We start from the raw sequence: 25,369 nt of genomic DNA, 5'->3' as shown, positions 1-25,369 counted from the left end.
GCTGTGAGGAAACAAAGAATTAATACATTTAGGAATTCAAATACTTCATTCTTATATTAAGTTGAAGCAACTAGCTTTTGAAATCTATAAAGCCTGGGTACCTACCAATAGAATGAAAACTTGTCCAGGTGCACCCTCTTGTCGATATGACGCTGCCGATGGGCAAATAAACAATGCCGTCTTGCAGTGTGAGGACCTCGCTGTGAGGAAACAAAGAATTATTACATTTAGGAAATCAAATACTTCATTCGTATATGAAGTTAAGTAACTAGCTTTTAAAATCTATAAAGCCTGGGTACCTACCAATAGAATGAAAACTTGTCCAGGTGCACCCTCTCGTCGATATGGCGCTGCCGATGGGCAAATAAACAATGCCGTCTTGCAGTGTGAGGACCTCGCTGTGAGGAAACAAAGAATTAATACATTTAGGAAATCAAATACTTCATTCGTATATGAAGTTAAGTAACTAGCTTTTAAAATCTGTAAAGCCTGGGTACCTACCAATAGAATGAAAACTTGTCCAGGTGCACCCTCTCGTCGATATGACGCTGCCGATGGGCAAATAAACAATGCCGTCTTGCAGTGTGAGGACCTCGCTGTGAGGAAACAAAGAATTAATACATTTAGGAAATCAAATACTTCATTCTTATATGAAGTTGAAGCAACTAGCTTTTAAAATCTATAAAGCCTGGGTACCTACCAATAGAATGAAAACTTGTCCAGGTACACCCTCTCGTCGATATGGCGCTGCCGATGGGCAAATAAACAATGCCGTCTTGCAGTGTGAGGACGTCGCTGTGAGGAAACAAAGAATTAATACATTTAGGAAATCAAATACTTCATTCGTATATGAAGTTAAGTAACTAGCTTTTAAAATCTATAAAGCCTGGGTACCTACCAATAGAATGAAAACTTGTCCAGGTACACCCTCTCGTCGATATGGCGCTGCCGATGGGCAAATAAACAATGCCGTCTTGCAGTGTGAGGACCTCGCTGTGAGGAAACAAAGAATTAATACATTTAGGAAATCAAATACTTCATTCGTATATGAAGTTAAGTAACTAGCTTTTAAAATCTATAAAGCCTGGGTACCTACCAATAGAATGAAAACTTGTCCAGGTGCACCCTCTCGTCGATATGGCGCTGCCGATGGGCAAATAAACAATGCCGTCTTGCAGTGTGAGGACCTCGCTGTGAGGAAACAAAGAATTAATACATTTAGGAAATCAAATACTTCATTCGTATATGAAGTTAAGTAACTAGCTTTTAAAATCTATAAAGCCTGGGTACCTACCAATAGAATGAAAACTTGTCCAGGTACACCCTCTCGTCGATATGGCGCTGCCGATGGGCAAATAAACAATGCCGTCTTGCAGTGTGAGGACCTCGCTGTGAGGAAACAAAGAATTAATACATTTAGGAAATCAAATACTTCATTCGTATATGAAGTTAAGTAACTAGCTTTTAAAATCTATAAAGCCTGGGTACCTACCAATAGAATGAAAACTTGTCCAGGTGCACCCTCTCGTCGACATGGCGCTGCCGATGGGCAAATAAACAATGCCGTCTTGCAGTGTGAGGACCTCGCTGTGAGGAAACAAAGAATTAATACATTTAGGAAATCAAATACTTCATTCGTATATGAAGTTAAGTAACTAGCTTTTAAAATCTATAAAGCCTGGGTACCTACCAATAGAATGAAAACTTGTCCAGGTACACCCTCTCGTCGATATGGCGCTGCCGATGGGCAAATAAACAATGCCGTCTTGCAGTGTGAGGACCTCGCTGTGAGGAAACAAAGAATTAATACATTTAGGAAATCAAATACTTCATTCGTATATGAAGTTAAGTAACTAGCTTTTAAAATCTATAAAGCCTGGGTACCTACCAATAGAATGAAAACTTGTCCAGGTACACCCTCTCGTCGATATGGCGCTGCCGATGGGCAAATAAACAATGCCGTCTTGCAGTGTGAGGACCTTGCTGTGAGGAAACAAAGAATTAATACATTTAGGAAATCAAATACTTCATTCGTATATGAAGTTAAGTAACTAGCTTTTAAAATCTATAAAGCCTGGGTACCTACCAATAGAATGAAAACTTGTCCAGGTACACCCTCTCGTCGATATGGCGCTGCCGATGGGCAAATAAACAATGCCGTCTTGCAGTGTGAGGACCTCGCTGTGAGGAAACAAAGAATTAATACATTTAGGAAATCAAATACTTCATTCGTATATGAAGTTAAGTAACTAGCTTTTAAAATCTATAAAGCCTGGGTACCTACCAATAGAATGAAAACTTGTCCAGGTACACCCTCTCGTCGATATGGCGCTGCCGATGGGCAAATAAACAATGCCGTCTTGCAGTGTGAGGACCTCGCTGTGAGGAAACAAAGAATTAATACATTTAGGAAATCAAATACTTCATTCGTATATGAAGTTAAGTAACTAGCTTTTAAAATCTATAAAGCCTGGGTACCTACCAATAGAATGAAAACTTGTCCAGGTACACCCTCTCGTCGATATGGCGCTGCCGATGGGCAAATAAACAATGCCGTCTTGCAGTGTGAGGACCTCGCTGTGAGGAAACAAAGAATTAATACATTTAGGAAATCAAATACTTCATTCGTATATGAAGTTAAGTAACTAGCTTTTAAAATCTATAAAGCCTGGGTACCTACCAATAGAATGAAAACTTGTCCAGGTACACCCTCTCGTCGATATGGCGCTGCCGATGGGCAAATAAACAATGCCGTCTTGCAGTGTGAGGACCTCGCTGTGAGGAAACAAAGAATTAATACATTTAGGAAATCAAATACTTCATTCGTATATGAAGTTAAGTAACTAGCTTTTAAAATCTATAAAGCCTGGGTACCTACCAATAGAATGAAAACTTGTCCAGGTACACCCTCTCGTCGATATGGCGCTGCCGATGGGCAAATAAACAATGCCGTCTTGCAGTGTGAGGACCTCGCTGTGAGGAAACAAAGAATTAATACATTTAGGAAATCAAATACTTCATTCGTATATGAAGTTAAGTAACTAGCTTTTAAAATCTATAAAGCCTGGGTACCTACCAATAGAATGAAAACTTGTCCAGGTACACCCTCTCGTCGATATGGCGCTGCCGATGGGCAAATAAACAATGCCGTCTTGCAGTGTGAGGACCTTGCTGTGAGGAAACAAAGAATTAATACATTTAGGAAATCAAATACTTCATTCGTATATGAAGTTAAGTAACTAGCTTTTAAAATCTATAAAGCCTGGGTACCTACCAATAGAATGAAAACTTGTCCAGGTACACCCTCTCGTCGATATGGCGCTGCCGATGGGCAAATAAACAATGCCGTCTTGCAGTGTGAGGACCTCGCTGTGAGGAAACAAAGAATTAATACATTTAGGAAATCAAATACTTCATTCGTATATGAAGTTAAGTAACTAGCTTTTAAAATCTATAAAGCCTGGGTACCTACCAATAGAATGAAAACTTGTCCAGGTACACCCTCTCGTCGATATGGCGCTGCCGATGGGCAAATAAACAATGCCGTCTTGCAGTGTGAGGACCTCGCTGTGAGGAAACAAAGAATTAATACATTTAGGAAATCAAATACTTCATTCGTATATGAAGTTAAGTAACTAGCTTTTAAAATCTATAAAGCCTGGGTACCTACCAATAGAATGAAAACTTGTCCAGGTACACCCTCTCGTCGATATGACGCTGCCGATGGGCAAATAAACAATGCCGTCTTGCAGTGTGAGGACCTCGCTGTGAGGAAACAAAGAATTAATACATTTAGGAAATCAAATACTTCATTCGTATATGAAGTTAAGTAACTAGCTTTTAAAATCTATAAAGCCTGGGTACCTACCAATAGAATGAAAACTTGTCCAGGTACACCCTCTCGTCGATATGGCGCTGCCGATGGGCAAATAAACAATGCCGTCTTGCAGTGTGAGGACCTCGCTGTGAGGAAACAAAGAATTAATACATTTAGGAAATCAAATACTTCATTCGTATATGAAGTTAAGTAACTAGCTTTTAAAATCTATAAAGCCTGGGTACCTACCAATAGAATGAAAACTTGTCCAGGTGCACCCTCTCGTCGATATGGCGCTGCCGATGGGCAAATAAACAATGCCGTCTTGCAGTGTGAGGACCTCGCTGTGAGGAAACAAAGAATTAATACATTTAGGAAATCAAATACTTCATTCGTATATGAAGTTAAGTAACTAGCTTTTAAAATCTATAAAGCCTGGGTACCTACCAATAGAATGAAAACTTGTCCAGGTACACCCTCTCGTCGATATGGCGCTGCCGATGGGCAAATAAACAATGCCGTCTTGCAGTGTGAGGACCTCGCTGTGAGGAAACAAAGAATTAATACATTTAGGAAATCAAATACTTCATTCGTATATGAAGTTAAGTAACTAGCTTTTAAAATCTATAAAGCCTGGGTACCTACCAATAGAATGAAAACTTGTCCAGGTACACCCTCTCGTCGATATGGCGCTGCCGATGGGCAAATAAACAATGCCGTCTTGCAGTGTGACGACCTCGCTGTGAGGAAACAAAGAATTAATACATTTAGGTAATCAAATACTTCATTCGTATATGAAGTTAAGTAACTAGCTTTTAAAATCTATAAAGCCTGGGTACCTACCAATAGAATGAAAACTTGTCCAGGTGCACCCTCTCGTCGATATGGCGCTGCCGATGGGCAAATAAACAATGCCGTCTTGCAGTGTGAGGACCTCGCTGTGAGGAAACAAAGAATTAATACATTTAGGAAATCAAATACTTCATTCGTATATGAAGTTAAGTAACTAGCTTTTAAAATCTATAAAGCCTGGGTACCTACCAATAGAATGAAAACTTGTCCAGGTACACCCTCTCGTCGATATGGCGCTGCCGATGGGCAAATAAACAATGCCGTCTTGCAGTGTGAGGACCTCGCTGTGAGGAAACAAAGAATTAATACATTTAGGAAATCAAATACTTCATTCGTATATGAAGTTAAGTAACTAGCTTTTAAAATCTATAAAGCCTGGGTACCTACCAATAGAATGAAAACTTGTCCAGGTACACCCTCTCGTCGATATGGCGCTGCCGATGGGCAAATAAACAATGCCGTCTTGCAGTGTGAGGACCTCGCTGTGAGGAAACAAAGAATTAATACATTTAGGAAATCAAGTACTTCATTCGTATATGAAGTTAAGTAACTAGCTTTTAAAATCTATAAAGCCTGGGTACCTACCAATAGAATGAAAACTTGTCCAGGTACACCCTCTCGTCGATATGGCGCTGCCGATGGGCAAATAAACAATGCCGTCTTGCAGTGTGAGGACCTCGCTGTGAGGAAACAAAGAATTAATACATTTAGGAAATCAAATACTTCATTCTTGTATGAAGTTGAAGCAACCAGCTTTTAAAATCTATAAAGCCTGGGTACCTAGCAATAGAATGAAAACTTGTCCAGGTGAACCCTCTCGTCGATATGGCGCTGCCGATGGGCAAATAAACAATGCCGTCTTGCAGTGTGAGGACCTCGCTGTGAGGAAACAAAGAATTAATACATTTAGGAAATCAAATACTTCATTCTTATATGAAGTTGAAGCAACTAGCTTTTAAAATCTATAAAGCCTGGGTACCTACCAATAGAATGAAAACTTGCCCATTTGCTAGCTCTCGTCGATATGACGCTGCCGATGGGCAAATAAACAATGCCGTCTTGCAGTGTGAGGACCTCGCTGTGAGGAAACAAAGAATTAATACATTTAGGAAATCAAATACTTCATTCTTATATGAAGTGGAAGCAACCAGCTTTTAAAATCTATAAAGCCTGGGTACCTACCAATAGAATGAAAACTTGTCCAGGTGCACCCTCTCGTCGATATGACGCTGCCGATGGGCAAATAAACAATGCCGTCTTGCAGTGTGAGGACCTCGCTGTGAGGAAACAAAGAATTAATACAATTAGGAAATCAAATACTTCATTCGTATATGAAGTTGAAGCAACTAGCTTTTAAAATCTATAAAGCCTGGGTACCTACCAATAGAATGAAAACTTGTCCAGGTGCACCCTCTCGTCGATATGACGCTGCCGATGGGCAAATAAACAATGCCGTCTTGCAGTGTGAGGACCTCGCTGTGAGGAAACAAAGAATTAATACATTTAGGAAAACAAATACTTCATTCTTATATGAAGTTGAAGCAACTAGCTTTTAAATTCTATAAAGCCTGGGTACCTACCAATAGAATGAAAACTTGTCCAGGTGCACCCTCTTGTCGATATGACGCTGCCGATGGGCAAATAAACAATGCCGTCTTGCAGTGTGAGGACCTCGCTGTGAGGAAACAAAGAATTAATACATTTAGGAAATCAAATACTTCATTCTTATATGAAGTTGAAGCAACCAGCTTTTAAAATCTATAAAGCCTGGGTACCTACCAATAGAATGAAAACTTGCCCAGGTGCTAGCTCTCGTCGATATGACGCTGCCGATGGGCAAATAAACAATGCCGTCTTGCAGTGTGAGGACCTCGCTGTGAGGAAACAAAGAATTAATACATTTAGGAAATCAAATACTTCATTCTTATATGAAGTTGAAGCAACTAGCTTTTAAAATCTATAAAGCCTGGGTACCTACCAATAGAATGAAAACTTGTCCAGGTGCTAGCTCTCGTCGATATGACGCTGCCGATGGGCAAATAAACAATGCCGTCTTGCAGTGTGAGGACCTCGCTGTGAGGAAACAAAGAATTAATACATTTAGGAAATCAAATACTTCATTCTTATATGAAGTTGAAGCAACCAGCTTTTAAAATCTATAAAGCCTGGGTACCTACCAATAGAATGAAAACTTGTCCAGGTGCACCCTCTCGTCGATATGACGCTGCCGATGGGCAAATAAACAATGCCGTCTTGCAGTGTGAGGACCTCGCTGTGAGGAAACAAAGAATTAATACAATTAGGAAATCAAGTACTTCATTCTTATATGAAGTTGAAGCAACTAGCTTTTAAAATCTATAAAGCCTGGGTACCTACCAATAGAATGAAAACTTGTCCAGGTGCACCCTCTCGTCGATATGACGCTGCCGATGGGCAAATAAACAATGCCGTCTTGCAGTGTGAGGACCTCGCTGTGAGGAAACAAAGAATTAATACATTTAGGAAATCAAATACTTCATTCTTATATGAAGTTGAAGCAACTAGCTTTTAAAATCTATAAAGCCTGGGTACCTACCAATAGAATGAAAACTTGTCCAGGTGCTCCCTCTCGTCGATATGACGCTGCCGATGGGCAAATAAACAATGCCGTCTTGCAGTGTGAGGACCTCGCTGTGAGGAAACAAAGAATTAATACATTTAGGAAATCAAATACTTCATTCGTATATGAAGTTAAGTAACTAGCTTTTAAAATCTATAAAGCCTGGGTACCTACCAATAGAATGAAAACTTGTCCAGGTGCACCCTCTCGTCGATATGACGCTGCCGATGGGCAAATAAACAATGCCGTCTTGCTGTGTGAGGACCTTGCTGTGATGAAACATAGAATTAATACATTTTCAAAATCAAATACTTCATTCTTATATGAAGTTGAAGCAACTAGCTTTTAAAATCTATAAAGCCTGGGTACCTAGCAATAGAATGAAAACTTGTCCCGGTGAACCCTCTCGTCGATATGGCGCTGCCGATGGGCAAATAAACAATGCCATCTTGCAGTGTGAGGACCTCGCTGTGAGGAAACAAAGAATTAATACATTTAGGAAATCAATTACTTCATTCTTATATGAAGTTGAAGCAACCAGCTTTTAAAATCTATAATGCCTGGGTACCTACCAATAGAATGAAAACTTGTCCAGGTGCACCCTCTCGTCGATATGACGCTGCCGATGGGCAAATAAACAATGCCGTCTTGCAGTGTGAGGACCTCGCTGTGAGGAAACAAAGAATTAATACATTTAGGAATTCAAATACTTCATTCTTATATGAAGTTGAAGCAACTAGCTTTTGAAATCTATAAAGCCTGGGTACCTACCAATAGAATGAAAACTTGTCCAGGTGCACCCTCTTGTCGATATGACGCTGCCGATGGGCAAATAAACAATGCCGTCTTGCAGTGTGAGGACCTCGCTGTGAGGAAACAAAGAATTATTACATTTAAGAAATCAAATACTTCATTCGTATATGAAGTTAAGTAACTAGCTTTTAAAATCTATAAAGCCTGGGTACCTACCAATAGAATGAAAACTTGTCCAGGTACACCCTCTCGTCGATATGGCGCTGCCGATGGGCAAATAAACAATGCCGTCTTGCAGTGTGAGGACCTCGCTGTGAGGAAACAAAGAATTAATACATTTAGGAAATCAAATACTTCATTCGTATATGAAGTTAAGTAACTAGCTTTTAAAATCTATAAAGCCTGGGTACCTACCAATAGAATGAAAACTTGTCCAGGTACACCCTCTCGTCGATATGGCGCTGCCGATGGGCAAATAAACAATGCCGTCTTGCAGTGTGACGACCTCGCTGTGAGGAAACAAAGAATTAATACATTTAGGTAATCAAATACTTCATTCGTATATGAAGTTAAGTAACTAGCTTTTAAAATCTATAAAGCCTGGGTACCTACCAATAGAATGAAAACTTGTCCAGGTGCACCCTCTCGTCGATATGGCGCTGCCGATGGGCAAATAAACAATGCCGTCTTGCAGTGTGAGGACCTCGCTGTGAGGAAACAAAGAATTAATACATTTAGGAAATCAAATACTTCATTCGTATATGAAGTTAAGTAACTAGCTTTTAAAATCTATAAAGCCTGGGTACCTACCAATAGAATGAAAACTTGTCCAGGTACACCCTCTCGTCGATATGGCGCTGCCGATGGGCAAATAAACAATGCCGTCTTGCAGTGTGAGGACCTCGCTGTGAGGAAACAAAGAATTAATACATTTAGGAAATCAAATACTTCATTCGTATATGAAGTTAAGTAACTAGCTTTTAAAATCTATAAAGCCTGGGTACCTACCAATAGAATGAAAACTTGTCCAGGTACACCCTCTCGTCGATATGGCGCTGCCGATGGGCAAATAAACAATGCCGTCTTGCAGTGTGAGGACCTCGCTGTGAGGAAACAAAGAATTAATACATTTAGGAAATCAAATACTTCATTCGTATATGAAGTTAAGTAACTAGCTTTTAAAATCTATAAAGCCTGGGTACCTACCAATAGAATGAAAACTTGTCCAGGTACACCCTCTCGTCGATATGGCGCTGCCGATGGGCAAATAAACAATGCCGTCTTGCAGTGTGAGGACCTCGCTGTGAGGAAACAAAGAATTAATACATTTAGGAAATCAAATACTTCATTCTTGTATGAAGTTGAAGCAACCAGCTTTTAAAATCTATAAAGCCTGGGTACCTAGCAATAGAATGAAAACTTGTCCAGGTGAACCCTCTCGTCGATATGGCGCTGCCGATGGGCAAATAAACAATGCCGTCTTGCAGTGTGAGGACCTCGCTGTGAGGAAACAAAGAATTAATACATTTAGGAAATCAAATACTTCATTCTTATATGAAGTTGAAGCAACTAGCTTTTAAAATCTATAAAGCCTGGGTACCTACCAATAGAATGAAAACTTGCCCATTTGCTAGCTCTCGTCGATATGACGCTGCCGATGGGCAAATAAACAATGCCGTCTTGCAGTGTGAGGACCTCGCTGTGAGGAAACAAAGAATTAATACATTTAGGAAATCAAATACTTCATTCTTATATGAAGTGGAAGCAACCAGCTTTTAAAATCTATAAAGCCTGGGTACCTACCAATAGAATGAAAACTTGTCCAGGTGCACCCTCTCGTCGATATGACGCTGCCGATGGGCAAATAAACAATGCCGTCTTGCAGTGTGAGGACCTCGCTGTGAGGAAACAAAGAATTAATACAATTAGGAAATCAAATACTTCATTCGTATATGAAGTTGAAGCAACTAGCTTTTAAAATCTATAAAGCCTGGGTACCTACCAATAGAATGAAAACTTGTCCAGGTGCACCCTCTCGTCGATATGACGCTGCCGATGGGCAAATAAACAATGCCGTCTTGCAGTGTGAGGACCTCGCTGTGAGGAAACAAAGAATTAATACATTTAGGAAAACAAATACTTCATTCTTATATGAAGTTAAGTAACTAGCTTTTAAAATCTATAAAGCCTGGGTACCTACCAATAGAATGAAAACTTATCCAGGTGCACCCTCTCGTCGATATGGCGCTGCCGATGGGCAAATAAACAATGCCGTCTTGCAGTGTGAGGACCTCGCTGTGAGGAAACAAAGAATTAATACATTTAGGAAATCAAATACTTCATTCGTATATGAAGTTAAGTAACTAGCTTTTAAAATCTATAAAGCCTGGGTACCTACCAATAGAATGAAAACTTGTCCAGGTACACCCTCTCGTCGATATGGCGCTGCCGATGGGCAAATAAACAATGCCGTCTTGCAGTGTGAGGACCTCGCTGTGAGGAAACAAAGAATTAATGCATTTAGGAAATCAAATACTTCATTCTTGTATGAAGTTGAAGCAACCAGCTTTTAAAATCTATAAAGCCTGGGTACCTAGCAATAGAATGAAAACTTGTCCAGGTGAACCCTCTCGTCGATATGGCGCTGCCGATGGGCAAATAAACAATGCCGTCTTGCAGTGTGAGGACCTCGCTGTGAGGAAACAAAGAATTAATACATTTAGGAAATCAAATACTTCATTCTTATATGAAGTTGAAGCAACTAGCTTTTAAAATCTATAAAGCCTGGGTACCTACCAATAGAATGAAAACTTGCCCATTTGCTAGCTCTCGTCGATATGACGCTGCCGATGGGCAAATAAACAATGCCGTCTTGCAGTGTGAGGACCTCGCTGTGAGGAAACAAAGAATTAATACATTTAGGAAATCAAATACTTCATTCTTATATGAAGTGGAAGCAACCAGCTTTTAAAATCTATAAAGCCTGGGTACCTACCAATAGAATGAAAACTTGTCCAGGTGCACCCTCTCGTCGATATGACGCTGCCGATGGGCAAATAAACAATGCCGTCTTGCAGTGTGAGGACCTCGCTGTGAGGAAACAAAGAATTAATACAATTAGGAAATCAAATACTTCATTCGTATATGAAGTTGAAGCAACTAGCTTTTAAAATCTATAAAGCCTGGGTACCTACCAATAGAATGAAAACTTGTCCAGGTGCACCCTCTCGTCGATATGACGCTGCCGATGGGCAAATAAACAATGCCGTCTTGCAGTGTGAGGACCTCGCTGTGAGGAAACAAAGAATTAATACATTTAGGAAAACAAATACTTCATTCTTATATGAAGTTGAAGCAACTAGCTTTTAAATTCTATAAAGCCTGGGTACCTACCAATAGAATGAAAACTTGTCCAGGTGCACCCTCTTGTCGATATGACGCTGCCGATGGGCAAATAAACAATGCCGTCTTGCAGTGTGAGGACCTCGCTGTGAGGAAACAAAGAATTAATACATTTAGGAAATCAAATACTTCATTCTTATATGAAGTTGAAGCAACCAGCTTTTAAAATCTATAAAGCCTGGGTACCTACCAATAGAATGAAAACTTGTCCAGGTGCTAGCTCTCGTCGATATGACGCTGCCGATGGGCAAATAAACAATGCCGTCTTGCAGTGTGAGGACCTCGCTGTGAGGAAACAAAGAATTAATACATTTAGGAAATCAAATACTTCATTCTTATATGAAGTTGAAGCAACTAGCTTTTAAAATCTATAAAGCCTGGGTACCTACCAATAGAATGAAAACTTGTCCAGGTGCTAGCTCTCGTCGATATGACGCTGCCGATGGGCAAATAAACAATGCCGTCTTGCAGTGTGAGGACCTCGCTGTGAGGAAACAAAGAATTAATACATTTAGGAAATCAAATACTTCATTCTTATATGAAGTTGAAGCAACCAGCTTTTAAAATCTATAAAGCCTGGGTACCTACCAATAGAATGAAAACTTGTCCAGGTGCACCCTCTCGTCGATATGACGCTGCCGATGGGCAAATAAACAATGCCGTCTTGCAGTGTGAGGACCTCGCTGTGAGGAAACAAAGAATTAATACAATTAGGAAATCAAGTACTTCATTCTTATATGAAGTTGAAGCAACTAGCTTTTAAAATCTATAAAGCCTGGGTACCTACCAATAGAATGAAAACTTGTCCAGGTGCACCCTCTCGTCGATATGACGCTGCCGATGGGCAAATAAACAATGCCGTCTTGCAGTGTGAGGACCTCGCTGTGAGGAAACAAAGAATTAATACATTTAGGAAATCAAATACTTCATTCTTATATGAAGTTGAAGCAACTAGCTTTTAAAATCTATAAAGCCTGGGTACCTACCAATAGAATGAAAACTTGTCCAGGTGCTCCCTCTCGTCGATATGACGCTGCCGATGGGCAAATAAACAATGCCGTCTTGCAGTGTGAGGACCTCGCTGTGAGGAAACAAAGAATTAATACATTTAGGAAATCAAATACTTCATTCGTATATGAAGTTAAGTAACTAGCTTTTAAAATCTATAAAGCCTGGGTACCTACCAATAGAATGAAAACTTGTCCAGGTGCACCCTCTCGTCGATATGACGCTGCCGATGGGCAAATAAACAATGCCGTCTTGCTGTGTGAGGACCTTGCTGTGATGAAACATAGAATTAATACATTTTCAAAATCAAATACTTCATTCTTATATGAAGTTGAAGCAACTAGCTTTTAAAATCTATAAAGCCTGGGTACCTAGCAATAGAATGAAAACTTGTCCCGGTGAACCCTCTCGTCGATATGGCGCTGCCGATGGGCAAATAAACAATGCCATCTTGCAGTGTGAGGACCTCGCTGTGAGGAAACAAAGAATTAATACATTTAGGAAATCAATTACTTCATTCTTATATGAAGTTGAAGCAACTAGCTTTTAAAATCTATAATGCCTGGGTACCTACCAATAGAATGAAAACTTGTCCAGGTGCACCCTCTCGTCGATATGACGCTGCCGATGGGCAAATAAACAATGCCGTCTTGCAGTGTGAGGACCTCGCTGTGAGGAAACAAAGAATTAATACATTTAGGAATTCAAATACTTCATTCTTATATGAAGTTGAAGCAACTAGCTTTTGAAATCTATAAAGCCTGGGTACCTACCAATAGAATGAAAACTTGTCCAGGTGCACCCTCTTGTCGATATGACGCTGCCGATGGGCAAATAAACAATGCCGTCTTGCAGTGTGAGGACCTCGCTGTGAGGAAACAAAGAATTATTACATTTAGGAAATCAAATACTTCATTCGTATATGAAGTTAAGTAACTAGCTTTTAAAATCTATAAAGCCTGGGTACCTACCAATAGAATGAAAACTTATCCAGGTGCACCCTCTCGTCGATATGGCGCTGCCGATGGGCAAATAAACAATGCCGTCTTGCAGTGTGAGGACCTCGCTGTGAGGAAACAAAGAATTAATACATTTAGGAAATCAAATACTTCATTCGTATATGAAGTTAAGTAACTAGCTTTTAAAATCTGTAAAGCCTGGGTACCTACCAATAGAATGAAAACTTGTCCAGGTGCACCCTCTCGTCGATATGACGCTGCCGATGGGCAAATAAACAATGCCGTCTTGCAGTGTGAGGACCTCGCTGTGAGGAAACAAAGAATTAATACATTTAGGAAATCAAATACTTCATTCTTATATGAAGTTGAAGCAACTAGCTTTTAAAATCTATAAAGCCTGGGTACCTACCAATAGAATGAAAACTTGTCCAGGTACACCCTCTCGTCGATATGGCGCTGCCGATGGGCAAATAAACAATGCCGTCTTGCAGTGTGAGGACCTTGCTGTGAGGAAACAAAGAATTAATACATTTAGGAAATCAAATACTTCATTCTTATATGAAGTTGAAGCAACTAGCTTTTGAAATCTATAAAGCCTGGGTACCTACCAATAGAATGAAAACTTGTCCAGGTGCACCCTCTTGTCGATATGACGCTGCCGATGGGCAAATAAACAATGCCGTCTTGCAGTGTGAGGACCTCGCTGTGAGGAAACAAAGAATTATTACATTTAGGAAATCAAATACTTCATTCGTATATGAAGTTAAGTAACTAGCTTTTAAAATCTATAAAGCCTGGGTACCTACCAATAGAATGAAAACTTGTCCAGGTGCACCCTCTTGTCGATATGACGCTGCCGATGGGCAAATAAACAATGCCGTCTTGCAGTGTGAGGACCTTGCTGTGAGGAAACAAAGAATTAATACATTTAGGAAATCAAATACTTCATTCGTATATGAAGTTAAGTAACTAGCTTTTAAAATCTATAAAGCCTGGGTACCTACCAATAGAATGAAAACTTGTCCAGGTACACCCTCTCGTCGATATGGCGCTGCCGATGGGCAAATAAACAATGCCGTCTTGCAGTGTGAGGACCTCGCTGTGAGGAAACAAAGAATTAATACATTTAGGAAATCAAATACTTCATTCTTATATGAAGTTGAAGCAACTAGCTTTTAAAATCTATAATGCCTGGGTACCTACCAATAGAATGAAAACTTGTCCAGGTGCACCCTCTCGTCGATATGACGCTGCCGATGGGCAAATAAACAATGCCGTCTTGCAGTGTGAGGACCTCGCTGTGAGGAAACAAAGAATTAATACATTTAGGAATTCAAATACTTCATTCTTATATGAAGTTGAAGCAACTAGCTTTTGAAATCTATAAAGCCTGGGTACCTACCAATAGAATGAAAACTTGTCCAGGTGCACCCTCTTGTCGATATGACGCTGCCGATGGGCAAATAAACAATGCCGTCTTGCAGTGTGAGGACCTCGCTGTGAGGAAACAAAGAATTATTACATTTAGGAAATCAAATACTTCATTCGTATATGAAGTTAAGTAACTAGCTTTTAAAATCTATAAAGCCTGGGTACCTACCAATAGAATGAAAACTTGTCCAGGTGCACCCTCTTGTCGATATGACGCTGCCGATGGGCAAATAAACAATGCCGTCTTGCAGTGTGAGGACCTTGCTGTGAGGAAACAAAGAATTAATACATTTAGGAAATCAAATACTTCATTCGTATATGAAGTTAAGTAACTAGCTTTTAAAATCTATAAAGCCTGGGTACCTACCAATAGAATGAAAACTTGTCCAGGTACACCCTCTCGTCGATATGGCGCTGCCGATGGGCAAATAAACAATGCCGTCTTGCAGTGTGAGGACCTCGCTGTGAGGAAACAAAGAATTAATACATTTAGGAAATCAAATACTTCATTCGTATATGAAGTTAAGTAACTAGCTTTTAAAATCTATAAAGCCTGGGTACCTACCAATAGAATGAAAACTTGTCCAGGTACACCCTCTCGTCGATATGGCGCTGCCGATGGGCAAATAAACAATGCCGTCTTGCAGTGTGACGACCTCGCTGTGAGGAAACAAAGAATTAATACATTTAGGAAATCAAATACTTCATTCGTATATGAAGTTAAGTAACTAGCTTTTAAAATCTATAAAGCCTGGGTACCTACCAATAGAATGAAAACTTGTCCAGGTACACCCTCTCGTCGATATGGCGCTGCCGATGGGCAAATAAACAATGCCGTCTTGCAGTGTGAGGACCTCGCTGTGAGGAAACAAAGAATTAATACATTTAGGAAATCAAATACTTCATTCGTATATGAAGTTAAGTAACTAGCTTTTAAAATCTATAAAGCCTGGGTACCTACCAATAGAATGAAAACTTGTCCAGGTGCACCCTCTCGTCGATATGGCGCTGCCGATGGGCAAATAAACAATGCCGTCTTGCAGTGTGAGGACCTCGCTGTGAGGAAACAAAGAATTAATACATTTAGGAAATCAAATACTTCATTCGTATATGAAGTTAAGTAACTAGCTTTTAAAATCTATAAAGCCTGGGTACCTACCAATAGAATGAAAACTTGTCCAGGTACACCCTCTCGTCGATATGGCGCTGCCGATGGGCAAATAAACAATGCCGTCTTGCAGTGTGAGGACCTCGCTGTGAGGAAACAAAGAATTAATACATTTAGGAAATCAAATACTTCATTCGTATATGAAGTTAAGTAACTAGCTTTTAAAATCTATAAAGCCTGGGTACCTACCAATAGAATGAAAACTTGTCCAGGTACACCCTCTCGTCGATATGGCGCTGCCGATGGGCAAATAAACAATGCCGTCTTGCAGTGTGAGGACCTCGCTGTGAGGAAACAAAGAATTAATACATTTAGGAAATCAAATACTTCATTCGTATATGAAGTTAAGTAACTAGCTTTTAAAATCTATAAAGCCTGGGTACCTACCAATAGAATGAAAACTTGTCCAGGTACACCCTCTCGTCGATATGGCGCTGCCGATGGGCAAATAAACAATGCCGTCTTGCAGTGTGAGGACCTTGCTGTGAGGAAACAAAGAATTAATACATTTAGGAAATCAAATACTTCATTCGTATATGAAGTTAAGTAACTAGCTTTTAAAATCTATAAAGCCTGGGTACCTACCAATAGAATGAAAACTTGTCCAGGTGCACCCTCTCGTCGATATGGCGCTGCCGATGGGCAAATAAACAATGCCGTCTTGCAGTGTGAGGACCTCGCTGTGAGGAAACAAAGAATTATTACATTTAGGAAATCAAATACTTCATTCGTATATGAAGTTAAGTAACTAGCTTTTAAAATCTATAAAGCCTGGGTACCTACCAATAGAATGAAAACTTGTCCAGGTGCACCCTCTCGTCGATATGGCGCTGCCGATGGGCAAATAAACAATGCCGTCTTGCAGTGTGAGGACCTCGCTGTGAGGAAACAAAGAATTAATACATTTAGGAAATCAAATACTTCATTCGTATATGAAGTTAAGTAACTAGCTTTTAAAATCTGTAAAGCCTGGGTACCTACCAATAGAATGAAAACTTGTCCAGGTGCACCCTCTCGTCGATATGACGCTGCCGATGGGCAAATAAACAATGCCGTCTTGCAGTGTGAGGACCTCGCTGTGAGGAAACAAAGAATTATTACATTTAGGAAATCAAATACTTCATTCGTATATGAAGTTAAGTAACTAGCTTTTGAAATCTATAAAGCCTGGGTACCTACCAATAGAATGAAAACTTGTCCAGGTGCACCCTCTTGTCGATATGACGCTGCCGATGGGCCAATAAACAATGCCGTCTTGCAGTGTGAGGACCTCGCTGTGAGGAAACAAAGAATTATTACATTTAGGAAATCAAATACTTCATTCGTATATGAAGTTAAGTAACTAGCTTTTAAAATCTATAAAGCCTGGGTACCTACCAATAGAATGAAAACTTGTCCAGGTGCACCCTCTCGTCGATATGGCGCTGCCGATGGGCAAATAAACAATGCCGTCTTGCAGTGTGAGGACCTCGCTGTGAGGAAACAAAGAATTAATACATTTAGGAAATCAAATACTTCATTCGTATATGAAGTTAAGTAACTAGCTTTTAAAATCTGTAAAGCCTGGGTACCTACCAATAGAATGAAAACTTGTCCAGGTGCACCCTCTCGTCGATATGACGCTGCCGATGGGCAAATAAACAATGCCGTCTTGCAGTGTGAGGACCTCGCTGTGAGGAAACAAAGAATTAATACATTTAGGAAATCAAATACTTCATTCTTATATGAAGTTGAAGCAACTAGCTTTTAAAATCTATAAAGCCTGGGTACCTACCAATAGAATGAAAACTTGTCCAGGTACACCCTCTCGTCGATATGGCGCTGCCGATGGGCAAATAAACAATGCCGTCTTGCAGTGTGAGGACGTCGCTGTGAGGAAACAAAGAATTACTACATTTAGGAAATCAAATACTTCATTCGTATATGAAGTTAAGTAACTAGCTTTTAAAATCTATAAAGCCTGGGTACCTACCAATAGAATGAAAACTTGTCCAGGTACACCCTCTCGTCGATATGGCGCTGCCGATGGGCAAATAAACAATGCCGTCTTGCAGTGTGAGGACCTCGCTGTGAGGAAACAAAGAATTAATACATTTAGGAAATCAAATACTTCATTCGTATATGAAGTTAAGTAACTAGCTTTTAAAATCTATAAAGCCTGGGTACCTACCAATAGAATGAAAACTTGTCCAGGTGCACCCTCTCGTCGATATGGCGCTGCCGATGGGCAAATAAACAATGCCGTCTTGCAGTGTGAGGACCTCGCTGTGAGGAAACAAAGAATTAATACATTTAGGAAATCAAATACTTCATTCGTATATGAAGATAAGTAACTAGCTTTTAAAATCTATAAAGCCTGGGTACCTACCAATAGAATGAAAACTTGTCCAGGTACACCCTCTCGTCGATATGGCGCTGCCGATGGGCAAATAAACAATGCCGTCTTGCAGTGTGAGGACCTCGCTGTGAGGAAACAAAGAATTAATACATTTAGGAAATCAAATACTTCATTCTTATATGAAGTTGAAGCAACTAGCTTTTAAAATCTATAAAGCCTGGGTACCTACCAATAGAATGAAAACTTGTCCAGGTACACCCCCTCGTCGATATGGCGCTGCTGATTAGCAAATAAACAATGCCGTCTTGCAGTGTGAGGACCTCGCTGTGAGGAAACAAAGAATTAATACATTTAGGAAATCAAATACTTCATTCGTATATGAAGTTAAGTAACTAGCTTTTAAAATCTATAAAGCCTGGGTACCTACCAATAGAATGAAAACTTGTCCAGGTACACCCTCTCGTCGATATGGCGCTGCCGATGGGCAAATAAACAATGCCGTCTTGCAGTGTGAGGACCTTGCTGTGAGGAAACAAAGAATTAATACATTTAGGAAATCAAATACTTCATTCGTATATGAAGTTAAGTAACTAGCTTTTAAAATCTATAAAGCCTGGGTACCTACCAATAGAATGAAAACATGTCCAGGTACACCCTCTCGTCGATATGGCGCTGCCGATGGGCAAATAAACAATGCCGTCTTGCAGTGTGAGGACCTCGCTGTGAGGAAACAAAGAATTAATACATTTAGGAAATCAAATACTTCATTCTTATATGAAGTTGAAGCAACTAGCTTTTGAAATCTATAAAGCCTGGGTACCTACCAATAGAATGAAAACTTGTCCAGGTGCACCCTCTTGTCGATATGACGCTGCCGATGGGCAAATAAACAATGCCGTCTTGCAGTGTGAGGACCTCGCTGTGAGGAAACAAAGAATTATTACATTTAGGAAATCAAATACTTCATTCGTATATGAAGTTAAGTAACTAGCTTTTAAAATCTATAAAGCCTGGGTACCTACCAATAGAATGAAAACTTGTCCAGGTGCACCCTCTCGTCGATACGGCGCTGCCGATGGGCAAATAAACAATGCCGTCTTGCAGTGTGAGGACCTCGCTGTGAGGAAACAAAGAATTATTACATTTAGGAAATCAAATACTTCATTCGTGTATGAAGTTAAGTAACTAGCTTTTAAAATCTATAAAGCCTGGGTACCTACCAATAGAATGAAAACTTGTCCAGGTGCACCCTCTCGTCGATATGGCGCTGCCGATGGGCAAATAAACAATGCCGTCTTGCAGTGTGAGGACCTCGCTGTGAGGAAACAAAGAATTAATACATTTAGGAAATCAAATACTTCATTCGTATATGAAGTTAAGTAACTAGCTTTTAAAATCTGTAAAGCCTGGGTACCTACCAATAGAATGAAAACTTGTCCAGGTGCACCCTCTCGTCGATATGACGCTGCCGATGGGCAAATAAACAATGCCGTCTTGCAGTGTGAGGACCTCGCTGTGAGGAAACAAAGAATTATTACATTTAGGAAATCAAATACTTCATTCGTATATGAAGTTAAGTAACTAGCTTTTGAAATCTATAAAGCCTGGGTACCTACCAATAGAATGAAAACTTGTCCAGGTGCACCCTCTTGTCGATATGACGCTGCCGATGGGCAAATAAACAATGCCGTCTTGCAGTGTGAGGACCTCGCTGTGAGGAAACAAAGAATTATTACATTTAGGAAATCAAATACTTCATTCGTATATGAAGTTAAGTAACTAGCTTTTAAAATCTATAAAGCCTGGGTACCTACCAATAGAATGAAAACTTGTCCAGGTGCACCCTCTCGTCGATATGGCGCTGCCGATGGGCAAATAAACAATGCCGTCTTGCAGTGTGAGGACCTCGCTGTGAGGAAACAAAGAATTAATACATTTAGGAAATCAAATACTTCATTCTTATATGAAGTTGAAGCAACTAGCTTTTAAAATCTATAAAGCCTGGGTACCTACCAATAGAATGAAAACTTGTCCAGGTACACCCCCTCGTCGATATGGCGCTGCTGATGGGCAAATAAACAATGCCGTCTTGCAGTGTGAGGACCTCGCTGTGAGGAAACAAAGAATTAATACATTTAGGAAATCAAATACTTCATTCGTATATGAAGTTAAGTAACTAGCTTTTAAAATCTATAAAGCCTGGGTACCTACCAATAGAATGAAAACTTGTCCAGGTACACCCTCTCGTCGATATGGCGCTGCCGATGGGCAAATAAACAATGCCGTCTTGCAGTGTGAGGACCTTGCTGTGAGGAAACAAAGAATTAATACATTTAGGAAATCAAATACTTCATTCGTATATGAAGTTAAGTAACTAGCTTTTAAAATCTATAAAGCCTGGGTACCTACCAATAGAATGAAAACATGTCCAGGTACACCCTCTCGTCGATATGGCGCTGCCGATGGGCAAATAAACAATGCCGTCTTGCAGTGTGAGGACCTCGCTGTGAGGAAACAAAGAATTAATACATTTAGGAAATCAAATACTTCATTCGTATATGAAGTTAAGTAACTAGCTTTTAAAATCTATAAAGCCTGGGTACCTACCAATAGAATGAAAACTTGTCCAGGTACACCCTCTCGTCGATATGGCGCTGCCGATGGGCAAATAAACAATGCCGTCTTGCAGTGTGGGGACCTCGCTGTGAGGAAACAAAGAATTAATACATTTAGGAAATCAAATACTTCATTCTTATATGAAGTTGAAGCAACTAGCTTTTAAAATCTATAAAGCCTGGGTACCTACCAATAGAATGAAAACTTGTCCAGGTACACCCCCTCGTCGATATGGCGCTGCTGATGGGCAAATAAACAATGCCGTCTTGCAGTGTGAGGACCTCGCTGTGAGGAAACAAAGAATTAATACATTTAGGAAATCAAATACTTCATTCGTATATGAAGTTAAGTAACTAGCTTTTAAAATCTATAAAGCCTGGGTACCTACCAATAGAATGAAAACTTGTCCAGGTACACCCTCTCGTCGATATGGCGCTGCCGATGGGCAAATAAACAATGCCGTCTTGCAGTGTGAGGACCTTGCTGTGAGGAAACAAAGAATTAATACATTTAGGAAATCAAATACTTCATTCGTATATGAAGTTAAGTAACTAGCTTTTAAAATCTATAAAGCCTGGGTACCTACCAATAGAATGAAAACATGTCCAGGTACACCCTCTCGTCGATATGGCGCTGCCGATGGGCAAATAAACAATGCCGTCTTGCAGTGTGAGGACCTCGCTGTGAGGAAACAAAGAATTAATACATTTAGGAAATCAAATACTTCATTCTTATATGAAGTTGAAGCAACTAGCTTTTGAAATCTATAAAGCCTGGGTACCTACCAATAGAATGAAAACTTGTCCAGGTGCACCCTCTTGTCGATATGACGCTGCCGATGGGCAAATAAACAATGCCGTCTTGCAGTGTGAGGACCTCGCTGTGAGGAAACAAAGAATTATTACATTTAGGAAATCAAATACTTCATTCGTATATGAAGTTAAGTAACTAGCTTTTAAAATCTATAAAGCCTGGGTACCTACCAATAGAATGAAAACTTGTCCAGGTGCACCCTCTCGTCGATATGGCGCTGCCGATGGGCAAATAAACAATGCCGTCTTGCAGTGTGAGGACCTCGCTGTGAGGAAACAAAGAATTAATACATTTAGGAAATCAAATACTTCATTCTTATATGAAGTTGAAGCAACTAGCTTTTAAAATCTATAAAGCCTGGGTACCTACCAATAGAATGAAAACTTGTCCAGGTACACCCCCTCGTCGATATGGCGCTGCTGATGGGCAAATAAACAATGCCGTCTTGCAGTGTGAGGACCTCGCTGTGAGGAAACAAAGAATTAATACATTTAGGAAATCAAATACTTCATTCGTATATGAAGTTAAGTAACTAGCTTTTAAAATCTATAAAGCCTGGGTACCTACCAATAGAATGAAAACTTGTCCAGGTACACCCTCTCGTCGATATGGCGCTGCCGATGGGCAAATAAACAATGCCGTCTTGCAGTGTGAGGACCTTGCTGTGAGGAAACAAAGAATTAATACATTTAGGAAATCAAATACTTCATTCGTATATGAAGTTAAGTAACTAGCTTTTAAAATCTATAAAGCCTGGGTACCTACCAATAGAATGAAAACATGTCCAGGTACACCCTCTCGTCGATATGGCGCTGCCGATGGGCAAATAAACAATGCCGTCTTGCAGTGTGAGGACCTCGCTGTGAGGAAACAAAGAATTAATACATTTAGGAAATCAAATACTTCATTCGTATATGAAGTTAAGTAACTAGCTTTTAAAATCTATAAAGCCTGGGTACCTACCAATAGAATGAAAACTTGTCCAGGTACACCCTCTCGTCGATATGGCGCTGCCGATGGGCAAATAAACAATGCCGTCTTGCAGTGTGGGGACCTCGCTGTGAGGAAACAAAGAATTAATACATTTAGGAAATCAAATACTTCATTCTTATATGAAGTTGAAGCAACTAGCTTTTAAAATCTATAAAGCCTGGGTACCTACCAATAGAATGAAAACTTGTCCAGGTACACCCCCTCGTCGATATGGCGCTGCTGATGGGCAAATAAACAATGCCGTCTTGCAGTGTGAGGACCTCGCTGTGAGGAAACAAAGAATTAATACATTTAGGAAATCAAATACTTCATTCGTATATGAAGTTAAGTAACTAGCTTTTAAAATCTATAAAGCCTGGGTACCTACCAATAGAATGAAAACTTGTCCAGGTACACCCTCTCGTCGATATGGCGCTGCCGATGGGCAAATAAACAATGCCGTCTTGCAGTGTGAGGACCTTGCTGTGAGGAAACAAAGAATTAATACATTTAGGAAATCAAATACTTCATTCGTATATGAAGTTAAGTAACTAGCTTTTAAAATCTATAAAGCCTGGGTACCTACCAATAGAATGAAAACATGTCCAGGTACACCCTCTCGTCGATATGGCGCTGCCGATGGGCAAATAAACAATGCCGTCTTGCAGTGTGAGGACCTCGCTGTGAGGAAACAAAGAATTAATACATTTAGGAAATCAAATACTTCATTCTTATATGAAGTTGAAGCAACTAGCTTTTGAAATCTATAAAGCCTGGGTACCTACCAATAGAATGAAAACTTGTCCAGGTGCACCCTCTTGTCGATATGACGCTGCCGATGGGCAAATAAACAATGCCGTCTTGCAGTGTGAGGACCTCGCTGTGAGGAAACAAAGAATTATTACATTTAGGAAATCAAATACTTCATTCGTATATGAAGTTAAGTAACTAGCTTTTAAAATCTATAAAGCCTGGGTACCTACCAATAGAATGAAAACTTGTCCAGGTGCACCCTCTCGTCGATATGGCGCTGCCGATGGGCAAATAAACAATGCCGTCTTGCAGTGTGAGGATCTCGCTGTGAGGAAACAAAGAATTATTACATTTAGGAAATCAAATACTTCATTCGTGTATGAAGTTAAGTAACTAGCTTTTAAAATCTATAAAGCCTGGGTACCTACCAATAGAATGAAAACTTGTCCAGGTGCACCCTCTCGTCGATATGGCGCTGCCGATGGGCAAATAAACAATGCCGTCTTGCAGTGTGAGGACCTCGCTGTGAGGAAACAAAGAATTAATACATTTAGGAAATCAAATACTTCATTCGTATATGAAGTTAAGTAACTAGCTTTTAAAATCTGTAAAGCCTGGGTACCTACCAATAGAATGAAAACTTGTCCAGGTGCACCCTCTCGTCGATATGACGCTGCCGATGGGCAAATAAACAATGCCGTCTTGCAGTGTGAGGACCTCGCTGTGAGGAAACAAAGAATTATTACATTTAGGAAATCAAATACTTCATTCGTATATGAAGTTAAGTAACTAGCTTTTGAAATCTATAAAGCCTGGGTACCTACCAATAGAATGAAAACTTGTCCAGGTGCACCCTCTTGTCGATATGACGCTGCCGATGGGCAAATAAACAATGCCGTCTTGCAGTGTGAGGACCTCGCTGTGAGGAAACAAAGAATTATTACATTTAGGAAATCAAATACTTCATTCGTATATGAAGTTAAGTAACTAGCTTTTAAAATCTATAAAGCCTGGGTACCTACCAATAGAATGAAAACTTGTCCAGGTGCACCCTCTCGTCGATATGGCGCTGCCGATGGGCAAATAAACAATGCCGTCTTGCAGTGTGAGGACCTCGCTGTGAGGAAACAAAGAATTAATACATTTAGGAAATCAAATACTTCATTCGTATATGAAGTTAAGTAACTAGCTTTTAAAATCTGTAAAGCCCGGGTACCTACCAATAGAATGAAAACTTGTCCAGGTGCACCCTCTCGTCGATATGACGCTGCCGATGGGCAAATAAACAATGCCGTCTTGCAGTGTGAGGACCTCGCTGTGAGGAAACAAAGAATTAATACATTTAGGAAATCAAATACTTCATTCTTATATGAAGTTGAAGCAACTAGCTTTTAAAATCTATAAAGCCTGGGTACCTACCAATAGAATGAAAACTTGTCCAGGTGCACCCTCTTGTCGATATGACGCTGCCGATGGGCAAATAAACAATGCCGTCTTGCAGTGTGAGGACCTCGCTGTGAGGAAACAAAGAATTATTACATTTAGGAAATCAAATACTTCATTCGTATATGAAGTTAAGTAACTAGCTTTTAAAATCTATAAAGCCTGGGTACCTACCAATAGAATGAAAACTTGTCCAGGTGCACCCTCTCGTCGATATGGCGCTGCCGATGGGCAAATAAACAATGCCGTCTTGCAGTGTGAGGACCTCGCTGTGAGGAAACAAAGAATTAATACATTTAGGAAATCAAATACTTCATTCGTATATGAAGTTAAGTAACTAGCTTTTAAAATCTGTAAAGCCTGGGTACCTACCAATAGAATGAAAACTTGTCCAGGTGCACCCTCTCGTCGATATGACGCTGCCGATGGGCAAATAAACAATGCC

This window comes from Schistocerca gregaria, chromosome 10, assembly GCF_023897955.1.
Source record: "Schistocerca gregaria isolate iqSchGreg1 chromosome 10, iqSchGreg1.2, whole genome shotgun sequence".
Taxonomy (NCBI): Eukaryota; Metazoa; Arthropoda; class Insecta; order Orthoptera; family Acrididae; genus Schistocerca; species Schistocerca gregaria.
This window is presented reverse-complemented; position numbering follows the sequence as displayed.